Here is an 18,833-nt window from a genome sequence, read left to right on the forward strand (position 1 = left end):
GCTCAGGCCCCAGGAGTTAAGCTGTCAGTGTGCCTAGGATTAACTTCTTGTTGCCATGTTTGTAAACAAGCATAGTTCAGGGGTAGTGACAGTTAGTCCTTCGTGAAAGAGGGATGCCTGCCTTGTGCATGAGGAGAGAGAGGGACATTGAGTAAGCAATGGGGTTTCTGCGGGATTGGCTCAAGAATGACATTAGCCACTTCTGGCGGGCCTGCAAGGTTAGCAGCCTGAAATCAGCCCAGCTGCTGTGTCGCAATGAGCTGGAAATTTGGTCGTCAGCTGGGGTGGGAATGGAGGCCAAGTAGCAGGTCCACTGACAAGCACAGGAATGTTAATAATGTCTTGTTAGGGACGGTCACAAGCAATGGGCAAGATGGACTGGTATAGTGAGGAGGCTGGGACTGCCTCACTGGCACAGGAGGAGTGGTGACAGGCAGAGGAGTTGATCTCGACAGCGTAAGCAGAATCCAAAAAAGGTCTGCCTTAGATTTGCAAAAGCTAGCCTCTGGATGTTTGTTAACCCAGGAGGCACAGCAAAGTCACTGAGCTAATTAACCAATGATCCTACAGGTCAAGGTCCCCTTGGTCCTAGCACTGCATGGCTCCATCATTACTAACATCCCTTATGTATTTGCTGTGTGCAAGGCACTGCGGAGTGTGTGGGTGATCAGAAGGGTGGGCTGTGGTCTGTACCTGGGAATACTTTAAGCTCACAGTTCAAAGCTAAATAGATAATGACAGGTAATAAATGGCTCAGTGCTCTGATGGTTCAGAGGAGGATAGAGAGGGTTAGGGCTGGATGGTCAAGGAAGGCTTCCTGGAGGAGAAGGACTTTCACCTGGGCCATGAAGGATGGAGAGGATTCAGTGTGGTGGTAGATTCAGAGAAGTGGCATTGGCCAAGATGATGATGGCATCACATGAGTGGAGGCAAGAAATAAGGTGGTATTTGAGGGGCAACAAGTACAGAAAGAGGTGGGGCATCTGTGGCTCAGTTGGTTAAGCATGTGACTCCATTTCGGCTCAGGTCATGAGCTCATGGTTCAGGGGATCCAGGCCCCACCCACACTGGGCTCTGCACTGACAGTAAGGGGCCTGCTTGGGATTCTCTCTGTCTCCCTCTGTCTCTCTGCCTCTTGAACACACACACACACACACACACACACACACACACTCTCTCTCTCTCTCTCTCTCTCTCTCTCTCAAAATAAATAAATATTAAAAAAAAAGAGTTATAGGGGAGCGATTAACTCTAAGTTCGGAAAGATAGGTTGGATTGAACAGGGGAGACAGGCAGGGGCAGGGCGGAGCTTTCCCACTTTTTCCATAGATGGAGGGGCAGGGCCGGGAGTAGTCTGTGTTTTAGGGAGAGTAATGTGGTGGTAGGGGCTGAAGAGGGAAGGAAAGGGCAGGGCAAGGGACGTGACAAAGGAAGAACCCACAGAGTCTGGGCCCCAGGGCTCCTCGGGAGGGTCAGTGTTGGGGGGTGCGTCAGGAGCGGTGCAGAAGCGTTTCTTCCTGACCACGGGCTCTGGCCGGCACCTCTGTAGCAGCCCCCTGCTGAGGAAGCAGAGGGCAGAGTCTAATGGTGCGTGACATTCGTGGGGTGAGCACAAAGACAGATCTGGCTTCCTGTTAGTGACATGAGTACACATGATGTGGAGTCAGCCCTCAGTGGGGGCCAGTGAAGGAGGACGAATGAAGGATGGCTGGGGATGGGTCCAGGCTGGCAGCGGGCACCTGTGCTCAGCGTCACCTGGCGAAACAGAGGGCCTGGCATAGGTACTCGGGGGAAATGGTTTCCAAACAGTGAGGGCTGCCCTGAATGAGGCGAGTCCAACCAAATGCCACGTGCTAGTTTTCCCAGGCTGCAGACCTCAGCTACTCTGCACGTAAATGCGGGTGAGTCATCCTGAACCAGGGACCTCCCAAGGCCTGGAACACAGGGTAGGATTTCTAGAAGCACATGGAAAGAGAGCTCTTCCCCCCTCCCCCTCCACAAAGTCACCAGGCTGAGCTCCTGGATGGCCCGCCTGGAGACAGGAGAACCCTCTGATAGGCAAGATGCCCCCCCCACCCCCAGTCCTGTGCACCCCTCTGGGGTGGCTGGGGCAGCAGCTGGGTGCGTCAGCGGGGTTTGGAGCTGCCGAGCAGGCCCTCCCCACCGCTCGTCAGTCCCAGATCAATCCTGCTGAGCCCGGGAAGCTCCGCCGACTCTGGACTGGAGGGCACTTCCAGTCAGGTTGTCCTGTGAGCGGGAGATAAACGCCAGCCCGCTCAAGTCACTGTCTGCTGACGGAGGTCAGGGTAGCCGGGGCCCTCATGGGGTGGAGGTGACTGGAAGGAGGCACCAGGAGGGTGCTGGTCACGGTTAGATCCTTGGTGTGGGTGCTGTGCTCAGAGTGGGGAGAATTCATCAAGCTGTTCACGGATGCTCCATGCACTGTTCTGTACGTGTGTTATATTCAATAAAAGAGTCAACCAATTCCAGCTGGCTGGGAGAGTCGTCCTTACCCTGGAAGTTTTTTTTACTTCTCCCCCCACAAAAATGCCCCCCAGACCCCTTAGTGTGTTCAAAACGACAGAGCAGCCAAAAAGGATGAATGTGTTGGAACTAATGACCTAAGGACACGTCAGATGAGCAGAGAACGGGTGCCGTGCCCCATCCCTGAGCATAGCAGTCATTGCTATGGTTCTCCTTAGATGTGAGCTAGCTCAGAAACAGATACCATCATCTGCTAGAGATTTGGGAGATAAAAGATAAGCCTTCAAAGGAGATGGGATGGATGGGGAACATGGGGCAGGCATCCCACTCTCCTAGAGTCGGGGCCCTGCAGGACATCCGCTGGGTCAGCCCCACCATCCTGGTGCAGGGAACTCTGGAACGACGGTGGCGTGGCCTGGGGGCACCGGGCAGTGGGGTGCAGCCCCTCACAGGCCCTCCTGCCCAGCGTCTCTGCCATGTGGCCAGAAGGCCCTGGACTCTGGCAGGACTCCGTGTGATCCAGGCCCTGTCACTGCATTCCTCATGCTGCTCCCCTTGGTCCCAGACAATAGATTCCCTGTCTTAAAGGATTTTCCTTGGGAATCAGGCAGGGATCCTTCACGGGGCAAACCTCTCTGGTTTTCCCGACTCTGGGCTCCACCCACCTTCTGTCCCGAATCTTCTGGAACACTAAATTGCCACAAACAAGCTTTCCCTGACACATGACATCCTTCCCAAGGCCTTCCCAAACTCTACAGGCTAGATACGATACAAGGGGGAGGTTGGGGGAAAAACTCTTCACTTTCTATTCTTTAGTATAGATAAAGGCAACTTGTGACCTCATTCTCAAATGTAGTATGGGAAGCAGACTAAGAGCTAAAGGGAGAACTTAAAACACAGGTAGGAAGCACGTGCAATTAGTTAAGAACAGATCTTGTCTTAGGACTCCTGGGTGGCTCCATTGGTTAAGCATCCGACTCTTGGTTTTGGCTCAGTCATGAGCTCGTGGTCATGAGTTCAAGCCCCATGTTGGGCTCTGTGCTGAGCTCGGAGCCTGCTTAGGATTCTCTCCCTCTCCCTTTCTCCCTGCCCCTCCTCTGCTCTTTCTGTCTCCCTCTCTCTCAAAATAAATGAATAAACTAAAAAAAAAAAAAAAAAATAGTTCTTGTCTTTACCAAAGGTAAGAGGCCCAACCAACTCCAAACACCCCAGTGACCCCCCCCCGCCCCTCCCCCGATTCCAGTTGCTGTCCTGAGGGTGAATGCCAAGAGGCACCGAGCACAGTGAGGAGAGACAGCAGGAAAAGGCTGGAACATGTTTCTCATACCAGGGAACTGAATCCCCAGCCCTATGCCTTAGGGATTTCCCTTGAGGCTAGCAATCCAACCCACTATCATTTATGAAATCTGTGCTGTTGTTCCAGTTACTTCTAACTGAGGTTGTGACATCCAGGGTCTGTTAGGATGTGGTATGGTCTGCCTACTCATACTCATTTCTCATCTCTTCTGAGCTGTGGAATTGAGGTTTGTGTGTTCCGGGGGATCCTGGCCTGTAGCTACCAAAATGCCTGCATTTTAGTGTTCATGGCTGGCCTTACCAGCTGGGTAGTACCATAGGGAAGCCAGGATTCGTTCCTAAAGGCAGGTGTAGTGGCTCGGGAGTGGGGGAGGCAGAAAACCAGGAGGAAGAAGTGGAAAGTGTATGGAACCCAGACCCAGGCAGACCTCCATGAATATCTGCTGGGCCGCTTTCTGGCTGAATGGCCTTAGGGAAGGAACTTAACCTCTCTGAACTTCAGTTTTTTTCAACTACCGAATGGGAGTAATAGCGTCTACTCCGTGGTTCTCAGATCAGTAGCATCAGCGTCACCTGGGACTCGCGATGCCCTTCCCAAACACTAAGAAAGAACTGGAAGAGGAACACATGAAGGAGGCTGGGAGGAAACAGCAACCTCTTCAGCTCCGGTTCTGTGGCAGTAACAAAAGCACCGTGTTTGATTTTGTTAGAAACGCAAAACCTCAGGCCCGTCCCAGATCTGCCTACAAATTAAAAAACTGGGGCTGGGCCCAGCCATCTATTTGGGGAAGCCCACCCGAGGATCCTGAGGCCCACTGGTGTCTGAGAAGCACGGGTCTGCTTCATGGAGGATTGAGTAAGATCACGTGTGGAAAGAGCCTAGTGGAGCCTGGCACATAGTGAGCCCCTAATACAGCTAATCACCATTTTCCTTCCCTCCACCCCACAGAGTGGAATTATATTGGCTAATATGTGGGAAAATGCCTTGTAAACCCTATCGCACCAAACAGACGTGATCTGGGTTGGGAGGGGGTTGCTTCTTCGGGCTTTTCTGAATTGCCTGAGCTTTTAATAGCAAGGAGGTACTCCTTTTGTATTCTGAGCAAATGGACATTTCCTTTGTGAGAAAGAAAGGGACCGGGCAAAAAACACGAGCTCCTCACAGGCCAGAATGTTCCTTCTAGCTCTGTCCATTAGGCCAGGGAGAAGTCAGACATCATCTCCCTGGTGCTTTTCTGGCCTCTAGGGACCAGATACCTGGCTCCACAGCCATAGCCACCTCAGCCACCTCAGCCAGACAGCTGAAGTCACTGCAGCTTCCTTGGCCTCCCGACCCAGCCCCTGGCAAGCGCCAAGGCTGATCCTTGATTTAGGATGCCAGGGTGGAGGTCTGAACCTGGGCAGAAACCTGAGGCTGGGCTGTGAGGATTGTGAGCTAAGTAAGCCCAGCCCCAGGCAGAAACCCTCACCCACCTGAGGCAGAGTCAAGCTTTGGGACCGCAGGGTGAGAGCTGGCTGACTGGAGCTAGGAGCAGGACTCCTCAGGGGCCCCATCAGGCCTCCTGCGGTGCTCAGACTTGCGCCTCCTGCCCTGTGCCCCAGGCCTCCTGGTGAGGGCAGAACAGGGCCCCCCAGGAGCTGGTGAAAGCCCTTGGCAGCCCAGCCTCAGCACTGAACAGAAAGGAACCTCTGGGGTAAACTGGCTCAAAGGAAGATTTAAAGCAAAAAAAGGCTGAATTCAAAGCAGGTGTGTGAAGGAGGCTCTAGGCAGGGACTGGAAAGTCTGGTTTTCCGGGAGGGAGACCGTTTCTGCAATCCCCTGGGCGGGAGGGCCTTCCTTCCTGCTCTGTTACCGTCCTATGCAGCGACACCCACAGGGGTGAGGGGTACAGAAGCCCAGAAGCACAGCCAGACTTCCAGGGGCCACACCATGTGGCCAAGTGCCTGCCTTGGACAAAGACCATAATGGCTTGATTCTCAGACGCACATTTCCCCCACATTTTAGCATCTCTGAAATAGGGACATACCATCAATGGTGTCTGGAAGCAATGAAATATGGTAGTTGTTCCACAAATACTCACTGAGAAGCACCCTGTTACATGCTAAGAACACGAGGAAAGGAGCTGAAATGATTACTTTTGATAACTCAATAGTGAAAACAGTGGGGGCAAAAAAGTGTAAAAATAATGGCTGGTACGCACACTGCCCAACACAGCATACGGGAATGATGGGTCATCATATTTGATTTTAAACTATAACGTTTTCCCATTTTCGGTTGATGTATGCTTTCTGTTTGATAATATTACAAGTACTCATAAACAAAGTAATTTAGGAGCTTTTTTTTTTTTTTTAACAAAAGTGTTTCTTTAAGAAGGAAGCTCCCCGATTTCCTCACAAGCACTCGATTTTATGCCAACCAGGAAGGAAGAAACGCCAGCTGCACCTCCTTCTGCCTATAAAGGCTGACTCAGAACTGGTGTAATTCGGAATGGTTTGTTTAAATCATCTTAACTTTTTAAATGGTTTTGCAATCATTAACTGGTGACTAGGTCAGTTGGGTGACTCCTGGGTGAACTGGATGAGACCCGTCCAGACACCAGCACAGTCAGGGCAAGGTTCAGGCAGCCCCCACCTTCCAGGGGCTGATCACTCTGGAAAGGCTCCTTATGTTCAAAGTGAGATTTACTTAAAGCAGGGAACAAGGACATTGGTAAATGGTGCCTAGTGCTGTCGTAGCAGCGGCTGTTCCTGGGTGTTCCACCTTCTGGGAGGTGGACGAGGAGTGGAGAAGTGAGAAAAGGTGACTCTTAAGGTTGTTGAACAAAAACTCCCCCCCCCCCCAAGACATTTTGTAGCAAGTCTGAGGCAATCATGCAAATGACTGTTTCCCTTTTGGCTTTGGCCACCAGGAAGCCCAGAGGCAAATTGGTGGCTCCAACTTGAGTAACTGTCTATTCTTCTATGACCTACAAATCTAAAGATTCTTCCTTATATCACCCTTCTGGTTTCTAGATATTTTTCCTGGTCCTGAGCCAAAAGGTTACAACAAATAGCTTTCTGGAATTTTTAGCTAGAAGGGACCTTATAGTAGGGATACTCTAGATTTCTACCACTCTTTTTTATTCTGCCCCCTCCATGGGCACCACTGCTTAAAAGATTTGTTTTAGCAAATTAATACATTAATGAAATAATCTTTCTCCTTTGTTATTAATCAAAGATGCACATAAAAACCAATCAGAGTTTTCAGTTAGCCCAAGATAATTGGTTCACATTCACTCCACAAATATTGAGTGAATACTAAGTGCCAAGTATTGGACTAGATGCTAAAGAATGACGAGTAAGGCATGGTCTCTACCATTGTGGAACTATGAATCTGGGAGGAGACAGTGAATTAGACAGGGCCTTACAATACAGAGAGATGAAGCATGGAAGAGACCTCACCTAGGGTTTGGGGGAAAGGACTAGAGAAAGCTTTCCTAGAGGAGGTGATATCTAATCTGAGATCTGGAGGACAGATAAGAGCAAGCCAGGCAAAGGGCAGGGCATGAAAGGGCACTGGGGGCCAAGGGACAACCTATGCAATGACCACCTAGGCTGGTATGTTCTAGGGACCACCCAAGAACCTTGATGAGAGGGACTGGGGCTGGGGAGGCAGGCCAGGGCCAGAGTGTGACGAGTGTGAGCCAGCTGAGGAGTTAGGACCTCATTCTGGAGGCAGCAGGGGACTGCTGGAGCATTCCAAGTACAAACCTGAGGTGATCAGATGAGCAGTTTAGAAGGATCATCTCAGCTGCAGGGTAGAGAGTGAATGGAGCGCGAACACTGGAGAAAGGGAGGCCAGAGGGATGTGGGAGAGGGGCTTAGGGGTCTGAACCAAGGGAGGGGGGATAGGGGTAAAGACCTGATGGTATAAATCAGCTGGAAATGTAGACACCTAACAGAAATGTAGACACGGTGAAGCCTGATTGTGGATGAGTGCCTGTCTCTGTTCAAACTGGCATCCAGACTGCCATATTGCCTACGTGGGATCCTGGGGTGTGTGTATGTGTGTGTGTGTGTGCGTGTATGGGACACTGATGTAGCCAAACCCCACCCCCACTTACAAATGAGGCAGGGGAAACTCACAGTTCCACAGTGGCCCAAACAGAGCAGGAGGCACTGAGCCAGGACCAGAACTTGTGTCTCCCGGTTCCCACTGCATGTGCTTTCCTGGTCATTTTGCGGATGTTTATTTTATACCAGGTGTTGCATACCCTAGACTGCACATCATGACATTGTGTAAAAGCCCTTGAGGAAAGGCAGTGATTTTTTTTTTTAAAGTAAATAATGTAGATTTGCCAGGAACAAATAATGCCAAATTAACATGCTTTCCTTCCCCTCGTCAGGATAAAAGGCTTAGTGGTTAAAGAAAACACAATACGTTTTGACATAGATAAATATCTGATAAGGTTCCATGTGCCACACTCATGGGAAATGTAGATCAAGGACCAGTGTGGTTGGTAGGAAAAAAATCAATAGATTCCACACACACACACCCCCCGCCCCCGCCATCGTTACCGTTGGCAACACACGGCTGTTACTGTTGTCGGGGTTCCTCTGGGGGCATTCCTGAATCAATACCCTTCTCAGATTCTTAGGAAGAGGAAGGGCAGCTAAAGGAATGTGGTCATTGGAATCAGAAGGATCAGCGTTGGAAGGAAGAGTAGGGAGTAGAGGACGAATTGAGGTGAGGAAGCAGGTCAGAAAAGCAGATCAAGTGAGTGGGCTGGGTGGCAGGGGCAGAGGGAGCATCTAGTGGGCAAGTGTGTGAGCACGGGACACTGCAGGGCTAGAGGCAGCCGGCAAGACTGAAGAGGAATGCCTGACCATTGTGCTCTGTCCTGGTTCCTCAGGAAGGAGGGCGTGCCTATGCACCCACATACACATGCACACATGCACGCCCACATTCATATTCATGTGAGTATCTGCTTTCTGAGATGCGTCTGTACTCACACACGCTCACAATTCCATCCCCTAGCCTGTGAGCTGGCGTAGCCTCTCGGCTGGTTTCTGAGTCATGGTCTGTTTACACACTCAGCTTGGAGGGACCCTCAGGTGCAATCTTACAAGTGACTCCTCTGTGCCTCCTTCTGGCAGTGACCCAAGAACCTCCCCGGCTCTTGATAAACCTTTGGGTGCGATGCTTCAATGTGTCCGTCAGCAAGGATGAAGGAGGGAGTGTCCCATCCCTGAGTATGGAAGGTGTGCAAGTAACACTGAGTATGCAAAGCTGCCTGGTCCGAAAGCTTACTACACCCTGGAGAGAAATGGAGAACTGCAGGAACTTAGTGTTCTCCTTTCACATAACTGTCCCCTGAAGCACAGGTGCCTCTTGGGTTGGTAATAATAGCCAAGCGCTTGCTTTCCAGTGAAGATTAACGTGTCCAGTTATCACTGGAGAAGTTTTTGCTTCAGTGGCTTTTTTTTTTTTTTTTTTTTTTTTTTAGCATAAGCCTACTGCAAGCAGGGCAGTGTTCTAGGGCCTCTGCAGGGTACGGGGCTGAGCAAGGAGCCATTTCCAGCCTCAAGGAGGGTCATCCAGAAGGAGCACATAACTGCATAGCCTGTGGGGAGCGACACCCTCCCCATAGGGGCTGCCTGGACAGATGCACAGACCCCAGCCCAGGCAAGATGCTTGGGAAACATTGGTTGAGTGAAGGAGGAAAGAAGGGTTTATTTCTCTGCTTATTTTTGGCTTTGGGAGTTGGGGAAGTCACCAGGGAGAAGGTGACACTTGATCTGGGATGATAGGATTTCAGAGGTAAAAGCCAGTCTGAAACGAAATGCCACATCACCACGCATATCTCATTAGAAGTAAACGGAGACACACAGGGAACCCTAGATTTACTTTCCAGCGAGGCGAAAGGGAGAACTTGCTCGAAAAGGTTGGCAAATGGCCCGCAAGAGAAAGGATTGAGACAATTTAGCTCAGAATGGCCCAGGGCCCAGCCTGTCTTGGGAGTCTGTCACATCTAGACACTGATCTTACGCTACCACATTTATTCCTCATGACAGGGATGGGAGGAGGTGCTGTCACTTTCATTTTCTGAGTGAAGCTCAGGGCATCGATGACATGTGCCCAAGGTCACACAGCTTGTAAGTGGGAGAGCTGTGCTTAGCAGCTCAGCCTGAGGGCTCCAAAGCCCTCCTGCTGCGCCTCATGCCTCTCCGGAAAGGGGATAGTAAGAAGTAGCCGGGATGAGGTCTTCAGGTGGGAGAGACCCATGAAAAAGCAGCTTTTCTCACTAGACAGGAAAACTGAGGGAGTAGCTTTAAGTAACAGCAAGAGTGCTGTAGGTTAGCTATCAGAAAGAACTTCCTCATTGTGAAAGCTGGTAAGTGAAGGATTGAGCTAACATCAGGCCCGTGTGTCGAGGCCAGTCACCCTTCACTTTAGTTCAGCTTCCACCCAGGGTAACTGCAGAAAGTTTGTCTGTTACCAGATCCTTTCTTTTCATGATTCCCAGACTCCCTGGGGAATGTTTACAAGGTCACAAATGCCTCCATGGCTGCTCCTCCTCTCTAGCTCTGGACGGTTACCCAGGGCCTACCTGCCGGTCACCTCTTAACCACCCTGTAACCAATGCCGATGCCCGGGCTCTGTACCCTATAAAGCGCACTGGGAGCTGCCATGGTGGCCAGTATGAACTGCCAAGGTCAGAGCCCAGCCTTGCTACTCACTGGCAGTATGACTTTGGGCATATTATTCAAACTTCTGTGCACCAGTCACCTCCTCTATTAAATGAGAGTATAGTACCTATGTCATAGGGCTCGTACGCAGATTAAATTAACAGATGTTACGCATACAGAATGGGGATTGGCAAACTATGCCCCGTGGGCCAAAGGCAGCCTACCACCTGTTTCTGTAGCCGAAGCTTTCTTGGCGTGCGGCTCCATGCATCCACTGACGCAGTTGCTAGGAACGCTTTTGCACTATAGCAAAAGGACTGGGTAGTTGTGACAGAAACAGTACAGCCTGCAAATCCTAAGATATTTTACTCTCTGGTCTTTTGCAGAAAATATTGGCCAACCTCAGATACAGAGTGATACCTGGTACATAGTAAGCGCTCATTATATGGTAGTGTAAAAAAACAAAAACAAAAACAGAAAACACTAATACTAAAAAACAATTCATTAGGCCTTGGGATTTAGCAAAAAAAAAAAAAAAAAAATTGGTTCAGGCCCTGGAATGACACAGGCAATTACAGTCTACAGATCTCCCTGAGGGCAATAATCATCCCTTTGCCATGGGTCCCCTACCACCATGTAGGCACCGGCCTTGGTCTCCTGGCCTGGAGTCCTCCTGACTGTGTTCCCTCCTCCCTGACACCAGGTTTCTATTCCTCTTTGTGGCCCCAGGATGATTCACAGTGAGAGCACCCAACTCCTTCAAGAAAAACCTCCTCTGCACTGTATGACCTGGTCCTTCTTCCATACCGCCCAGAAGAGGAAGTCACAATAGACTAGCCTGGGGCTTCTCAGCCTCTGCACTGCTGACATTCTGGGCAGGATAATTCTTTGTCGTGCGGGGCTGTCCTGTGCATTGTAGGATATTTAGCAGCATCCCTGGCCTTTACCCATTAGATGTCAGTAGCACCTGCCAGCTGGGATTCCAAAAATGTCTCTAGTCATTGCCAATGTCCCCGGAGGGGTAATATCACTCCTCTTGACCACAATGACTTAAACTTTGGAAATAACATCACAAGTGGGACAACAATGTTCCTGTTCAGGACACCTAAATTCATATTTAGAAAAACAGTGTTCTTTGCAAGGACACAGACCTGTTAAAGATGCACCCAGTTTGTATCATTGGGTCACTAAACAGAACGCTTAGCATCTCAGCCTGAAACACGAGCATTTGGATGGCTACAGCAGGGTTACGTTTTCATAGCAACATTGGGTAGTTCCAGGCCTCAGGTGTGTAGAGCTAAGAAGGCTTATCCAAGTGCTCCATCCTACAACACGGGGAGGGCTTCCCCGTGGACAAATTTCTGGCTCCTCCCCCAGAATGTTGAAGGTGCTTATGAACCCCACACCTGCCCCACCCCTTGTCCCATGCCAATCTTCCAGCTTCAAGGGTTTGTACATCTGACTCTACCTCAAGTGACAGGAAGAAACTGCTGGCTGCTATAAAATAACAGTTCATTCACAGAGTCACTTATTCTTGCCAGCAGTCCTTAATGATTCCTTTTTGGGCTGGTCCTGGGATTAGAGACAAGCACGACACAGCCCTTGCCTTCAATGGGTTGACAGCCAAGGGACCCGCAGACATGTAAACAGGCAATTAGAGTGGAGCAAATTAAGTGCTATGACAATGTGTGCTGGAGCTGTGGACACGGAGAGATGACAACAAGCCTCAATTTGGAGGCAGAGTGACTGTCAGGACTGCCTGAGGAGCTGTTTCTTGAAAGACAAAGGAGCACAGCAAGAAGAGCATGTGAATGTTTATGTGCATGGGTGGTGTGTGTTTTAGGGATGAGGATGGCTTTCCACTGAAGGCAAGAGAGGTCCAAAAAGCAGGTAAGAGTGTGTGGAGTGGTTAGAGAATCAGGGTGGCAGCAGCCTAGCGTTTGAGGAGTGGTGTTGGGAGCTTGTTCTCCCTAGGTCTCTTGTGTTTCAGCAAATCTGTGGGCAGAGGCACTGATGGCTTTTGTTCCAGACAATCATTTCAAGGATGTGTATGTAGCAAATAGTTTTAGAAGATAGAGACAGTGTCTCCCTCCAGGGCAGAGAGCAGGTTTGTTTGCTATCCAATAAGATAAAGACAGTATCTCCCTTGGGGGTAAAGTTGGGCAGGTTTTCCCAACTTGGAGTTGCTTGGCCATGATGCGGAGCAGTTGGCATGTGCAGGTGTCACCTGGCCCTCGTTGTAGTACCCTGTGGAATTGGGGCTTGGGAAACAGACACAAATGTCACTCTGCTACTGCTGTGAGTATTAAACTGTCTTTTGTCTCTGACTCAGGAGTCTCGTGTCTTTCCCATGAAACTGTGGTAGCCTAACTTGTTAGTCTGGTTGAAATTTTAGGTCCCCCCTCCATTGACCTCAGATTTTTGACAGGTGGCAGTGGGGAAAACAAAGGCTGGAGAAGGGGGGATCACAAAGGTCTTGAGGGCTGCAGCAAAGGCCTTGGGATTAATCCTAAAGGCTTGAAGAGCCACTGAAGAATTTTCAGTAAAGTAATGTTCAGAAGTGGTGTGAATTAGCGTGGAGAGGCGAGGGCTGTGGGGTAAGCCTGGAGAGACAAGGCCAGACAAGGTGGACAGATATGGAGCTGTGGGTCTGAACAAAGGCTGTGCCAGTGGGAACACATGAAGGCCAAGTTTAAAAGAAACTTAATGTGGTCCTTGATAGCACTTTTGCTGATACAGGAGTCAATCCAGGTAACTCAATGCATGCCTCTTTAGACCTTTCATGCTCTGACATTTCTGAAGCATATAGACTGGATATCTCCTAGAAGGTCTCTCAATTTGAGTTTGTCTGAGGGTTTCTCATGAGATTAGGCTGTCCGTTTTGGCATGAATACCGTAGAAATAATGTGTCCTTGAATATCTATGTATTTCATCAGGAGGCTCTCGATTGGTGATAATTTTGATCACATGGTTAAGATAATGCCTGTAGCTTTCCATTTTAACGTTACCATAGGCAATCTATGGGAAGATCCTTTGAGACTGGGTACAAAAAATTTGAATGTTGATTGTATATTAGGTAACTGTACTAATTGTTAAATTTCGTGACTGGGATCGTTATATTGTGATTATGTTGGACAATGTCCTTGTTCTCAGGAGACAGACATGTAAATATTTAAGTACAGGAAGGCATGAGGTCTAAAACTTCCTCTCAAAAGATAGCCCCAACTGGTGATGGTTCAACTTACAATTTTTCCACTTTAGGACGGTGTGAAAGTGATACGCATTCAGTAGAAGCCATACTTGGGATTGTGAATTTGGATCTCTTCCTTGGCTAGGGATACCTGGTGTGATTCCATTCGGTGACACCAGGTAGGGCGGCTGCAGCTCCCAGGCAGTCACACCATCACGAGGGTACAGACCTGAGGGACTTACAACCATCCTGTATCCAGACAAGCACTCTGACTTTCACTTTCAGCCCAGCACTCTACAAATTACATGAGATAGTCAACACTCTCTCATAAACTAGGCTTTGTGTTAGATGCTTTTGCCCATTTGTAGGCTAATTTAAGCATGTTTAAGGTAGGCGAGGCTGAGCTAAGATGTTCGAGAGGTTAGGTGCATTTTCAAATTACATGATATTTTCAACTTACAATGGGTGTATTGGGACATAATCCTGTCACAGGTTGAGGAGGAACTGTAACAACAATAATAATGTGCATATATATGTATATATAGAGCGAGTAATAAAGCAGGTGTGGCAAAATGTTAACAACTAGTGACTCTAGGTGAAGAGTACATGGGAATTCATTGTGGTACCTTCAATTTTCCATACATTTAAGATTTTTCAAAATAAAAAGTCTTTAAAAAAGATACCTGAAAATAAAATCATTATGTCTCTGTGCCTAGCAATGGGGCCAAAGGAGAGGACAGGAAGAGGTAGATTGGGATTCCAGGCTTTGGTGTGGTGGGTGGTACCATCAGCTGAGACAGAGAACCTTGAAAGAAGTAAGGGAGGTTTTGGAAGGAGGAGGGTAAGAGAGGAAAATATGGCAAGTTTGGTTATTCTTTTTTGATGGTTTGTCTATCTGCCTTCCTCTCCAAACATGTCTGGTTTCAGGGAGCCATGGACATCGAATGGGGACATCCAGTAGGCAGCCGGTCTGGAGCTCAGGAGGAAACTGCATAGGGCAGAGGTGGTGTTGAAACCATGGGAGGGGATGGCCTCAGTCCGGAGGCATGTGTGAAAGTAAAGAAAGAGCCAAGAACAAAACCATAAGACAGCTGTCATTAAGGGGGCAGTGAGTTACAGATAGCGGAAGAGGAGAGGTTTCAGAAATGGGGGTGGGGGCATTGGGTTCAAGGGCTGCAAGAAAAACGAGGGCTGAAGAGTCTATTTGAATTCAGTGGCACATGGACCCAGAAGTCAGAGTCGCAGGGCAGGGAGTCTGAATGGGAAGTGAAGACGCAGAAGCCAGCAGCTTAGACAATTCTTGTGAGATGCTTGGCTGAAAAGTGGAGGAAAGATATCACAGTAAAAGCGAAAGGGGAAGTACTCGTTCTAGTAAACACACATCCAAGGTCCACAACTAAGTATTTTGCCAAGGCCACATTCAACTTAGATATCCACTTTTGTCCCTCACCTACTGTCTAACCCTGAATGCAGTCACGGTTTGTCACCCCCAGGTTCACCCTTTTAACAAAGGGGTGGGGGTGGCGTTGGAGACAAGCAGCTTCTTGTCAGCTAGAGGAGACGGCTGTACCAATGATTCAGAGCACCTGAGACATTTTCACATCTCTCTTCGCCAAAGAGCCTGTCACAAAGGCAGCCTCTGCCCACTTAATTTGCCCTCCCACCAACTTCCTTCTTGTGGGAGGGCACACGGCTACACCACCTTGTATGGAACATGCCTTTGTTAGCATGATGATGGAAGGTTCCCCTTTTCATTCAAGTAAGAGCCTCGTTGACCCCTAGACTCTTGTTCTCGGGAAAGCAGCCTGCATTTTCTCCATCTTCCTTTTCTGCTGACTCTAGTCACACTTCTTCTAAAACCCTCACAGGAGAGGCACTGATGCTTTATTACACAACAGAATAGCAATTTAACCAGAGTCAGATATTTAAACTACAATAAAAAGCAACAATACGAATGAATAAATGAAGGTATATCCATACAAAGCGATAGAATTCAGCTATAAAAAGGAAGTACGGATATATGCTACAATATGGATGCACCATGAAAACAGTTCTATGATGTGAAAGATGCCAGACAGAAAAGCCACATGTTGTACGATCTGCTTAGATGAAACATAGGGAATAGGCAAATCCATTGAGACAGAAAGTAGATTAGTGGTTACCAGGGGTTGGGGGTGGGGATGGGAAATGGGGGATGAGGATGGGGTTTCCTTTTGGGGTGACGAAAATGTTCTGGAGCTAAAGAGTGACGATGTTGCATCACACTGTGAATATACCAAGTGTCACTAATGGCAAACTTATGTTATATATATTTTACCACAATGAAACATTAATTAATTTTTTTTTTAAAAAAAGCAATCTTACCCTGACGATGGGGAGTAAAAGCCAGGGCTCCAACTTCAAGGCCTTTGATCTGGGAAGGGCTTTTCATCAGCTCTTCTCAAATTTGGCTGCACATTAGAATCACCTGGGAAGCTTTTTAAGGCTTCCTGTGTCTGGATCCCACCCAAGACCAATTAAACCAGATGTCAGGGGCTGGGGCCAGGGGCACACTTAGAAGCTCTCAGAGATGCCAGTGTAAATCCAGGGTTAAGAAACACTACTGTAGACAGTGGTTCTCAAAGTGTGGTCCCCAGACAAGCAGCATCAGCCTCACCTGGTAGCTGAATCAGAAACTCTGCAGGTGGGGCTCAGCAATCTGTGTTTTAAAAAGCCCTCCAGAGAATTCTGATGGTCACTCAAGCTTGACAACAGCTGTTCTGAGACTAGACTGAACCACTGGTCTACTGGGATAGAAAGATAGAAAATACTATTTTGAAAAGTGTATGTGTTACTAGGAAAGAGAAACGCCAAGGGCTCTACAGGAGTGCAGAGGAGGGGGAAACACTCTGTCCTGTGTTAGGGGGAGAGAGGGGCAGGGAGAGATATTTAACCTCGTACCTCCACCCCCCACACACAACTCCAGTGCTACTGTGGGGGTACCTCTAGATATGGCAAGCAGAGGGGAGGGGCTTCTGAGGGCTAGCAGAGAGTTGAGTTGGCGGTCAGTCTCACAGCTCACCTCTTCTCCCCCTACTGCTACGGTTAAGCCAGAAATGACACCAAGCAAGGCTTGATCCTCTCAAACTGGCCCAGCTGACGCCAGCATCAGCTCTCCCTCTCAAGCTGGCCCAAATACTAATGGAAATAACAAAGAGGAAAGTTTGAGATAAAGTACAGATTAAAGCATCTTTAGAAAACTTTTCCCTTTTCAGGGCGCCTGGCTGGCTCAGTCGGTTAAGCATCTGACTTCAGCTCAGGTCATGATCTCAAGGTTTGTGAGTTCAAGGCCTACATTGTCAGGTCCTCCATCCCCCTCTCTCTCTGCCTTTCCCCCCTCTCATTCTGTCTGTTTCCCTCAAAAATAAACTTAAAAAATAAACTTTTCCCTTTTTATTAACCCATAACATAAAATCCAAGGAAGAAGAATGGGCCTCCTTCAGCAATCCAGCTTTAAGCTGTATAAATAATAAGTAACCCTGACTCTCCAGTCCTTGCTCACTGCCCTGTCTCTGACTCATTTGTAACATTAACAAAGGAAAATGCCAGTTTGATTCCTTGGCCTCCACTTGTTTATAATAAAATCATAAGACCTCATCCACCAATCATTAACCCACAGCCCTGCTAGCCTCCTTTCCTTCCGGGCAGGATCTTGGTTATTGTGGCCATGCCTCTCCACTTGACTGGCAGGAAAACAGGCAGAATCGGCAGAACATGGCCTTCTGCAGGGGGGCCAGAACCCAGCTAGGGTGGACTCTGTGGGAACTCCCTACTCCCCATAGGCTGAACCCACTGGACTTCTATGAGAAGCTGTATATCTTTTAATCAACTTTGGAAGTAAACTGCAGGACCTATAAAGTATATATTAAATAGTTTTAAAACGTGGCTCCCATGTCCTAATGACATCTTCAAGATGTGTGGTTTCAAGATGGATTTAGAGGGGGCCCCAAAGGCTGCCTTCTCCTCTGAATGGGGTCCTATGGCCTAGCCATGCTCCATATGGCTCTAGCCACAGGACCATGACTGATGGCCTTCAGGGAAAGGTGGGTACCAGCTCCCTGAAAGGGGGACCTAACAGAGGAGTGTACATGAGCAGGTGCCGAAAGATTCGTTGTCATAGGGCGATGCCCATCTTGGGCATGGGGAAGCCAGATATATCCTAGGTTCTTTCTGAGTTGATACATCACATGCATATAAAATACATAGGCTCTCTGCTGCAGCAAGTCCTCTGAGCTTGTGGTGCCCTCTCTCTGGAATGCCATCCCTCTGTTTTTGCTCATGGCTGGCTCAGATCCATCCTTTCCATCTCAATTTTAATGGCACCTCTTCTCAGAAGCCTTCCTGTAGCACCTGGTCCACAGTGATCCCTCCATTTTCTCCATCCTAGTCCTTGCTGATTTCCTTCATAGCACTGACTGGAGACTGTAATTATTATATTTATGTATTGGTTTGCCTACTTGCACTTTATTATCAGACTCTTCCTCTGGAATGGATGCTCCATGAGGACAGAGACCACATCTGTTTTGTTCTCCATTGCATCTTCAGTACCCAATACAGTGTCGGGCACATAGTAGGCACATTTGTTGGAGAAATGAATGAATGAACTTCAAAATTAAGTAGCATTCCAAGGAGAGTAGCAATTTCCTCCTCTATTCAACATTTGAATACCCATTTTTAATTGCAAACATGATCGATTTCATTAAATGTATTCAAACTTGATACACCATCTGTGATCACTTCCACTTAAGTATATACATGCCAGGACTAGGTCCATTTTCATTATATAGTCAGATCCTTTGGGGGACTGACCGAAAACTTTTATTGCACTGAAACTTTGACTATTGGTTGAAAAAAAGGCATGTCAACATCCACAATATGTAGACCTTATAAACCTTCCCACGATGGTTTTATCTGTTGGCACAAGTTTTGATCTTTGTGTTTCGGCGGCCACGCTGAAGAGACACGCCCTGGAGCCTGTGGCACAGGACTGGCTTCCCAGGCAGCTGCCTGCACAAGGGTTCACAGAGACACGGAGATGAGTCTACCTCAGAGAGGATGACCGTGAAGAAATGTCAGGGGCAGCAGGTGGATCTGAGGGACCGACTTAAGAAAGGCTCAAAGACAAACCTCAAAATAGGATGACAATGAATGCATT

At 48.5% G+C, this 18,833-nt stretch overlaps 2 protein-coding genes across 8 annotated transcripts in view; one reads left to right on the forward strand and one right to left on the reverse strand.

Annotated features, from left to right (window-relative positions):
* The window catches only part of APH1B (aph-1 homolog B, gamma-secretase subunit), a 140,483-nt gene that overhangs the window by 35,789 nt on the left and 85,861 nt on the right, over nucleotides 1-18,833 (reverse strand). The window lies entirely within an intron of this gene.
* Nucleotides 1-18,833, forward strand: part of CA12 (carbonic anhydrase 12) — a 51,243-nt gene that overhangs the window by 5,733 nt on the left and 26,677 nt on the right. The window lies entirely within an intron of this gene.

The sequence above is a fragment of the Panthera pardus genome, unplaced genomic scaffold (genome assembly GCF_024362965.1).
Source record: "Panthera pardus isolate Hobbes unplaced genomic scaffold, ASM2436296v1 HiC_scaffold_24, whole genome shotgun sequence".
Lineage (NCBI taxonomy): Eukaryota > Metazoa > Chordata > Mammalia > Carnivora > Felidae > Panthera > Panthera pardus.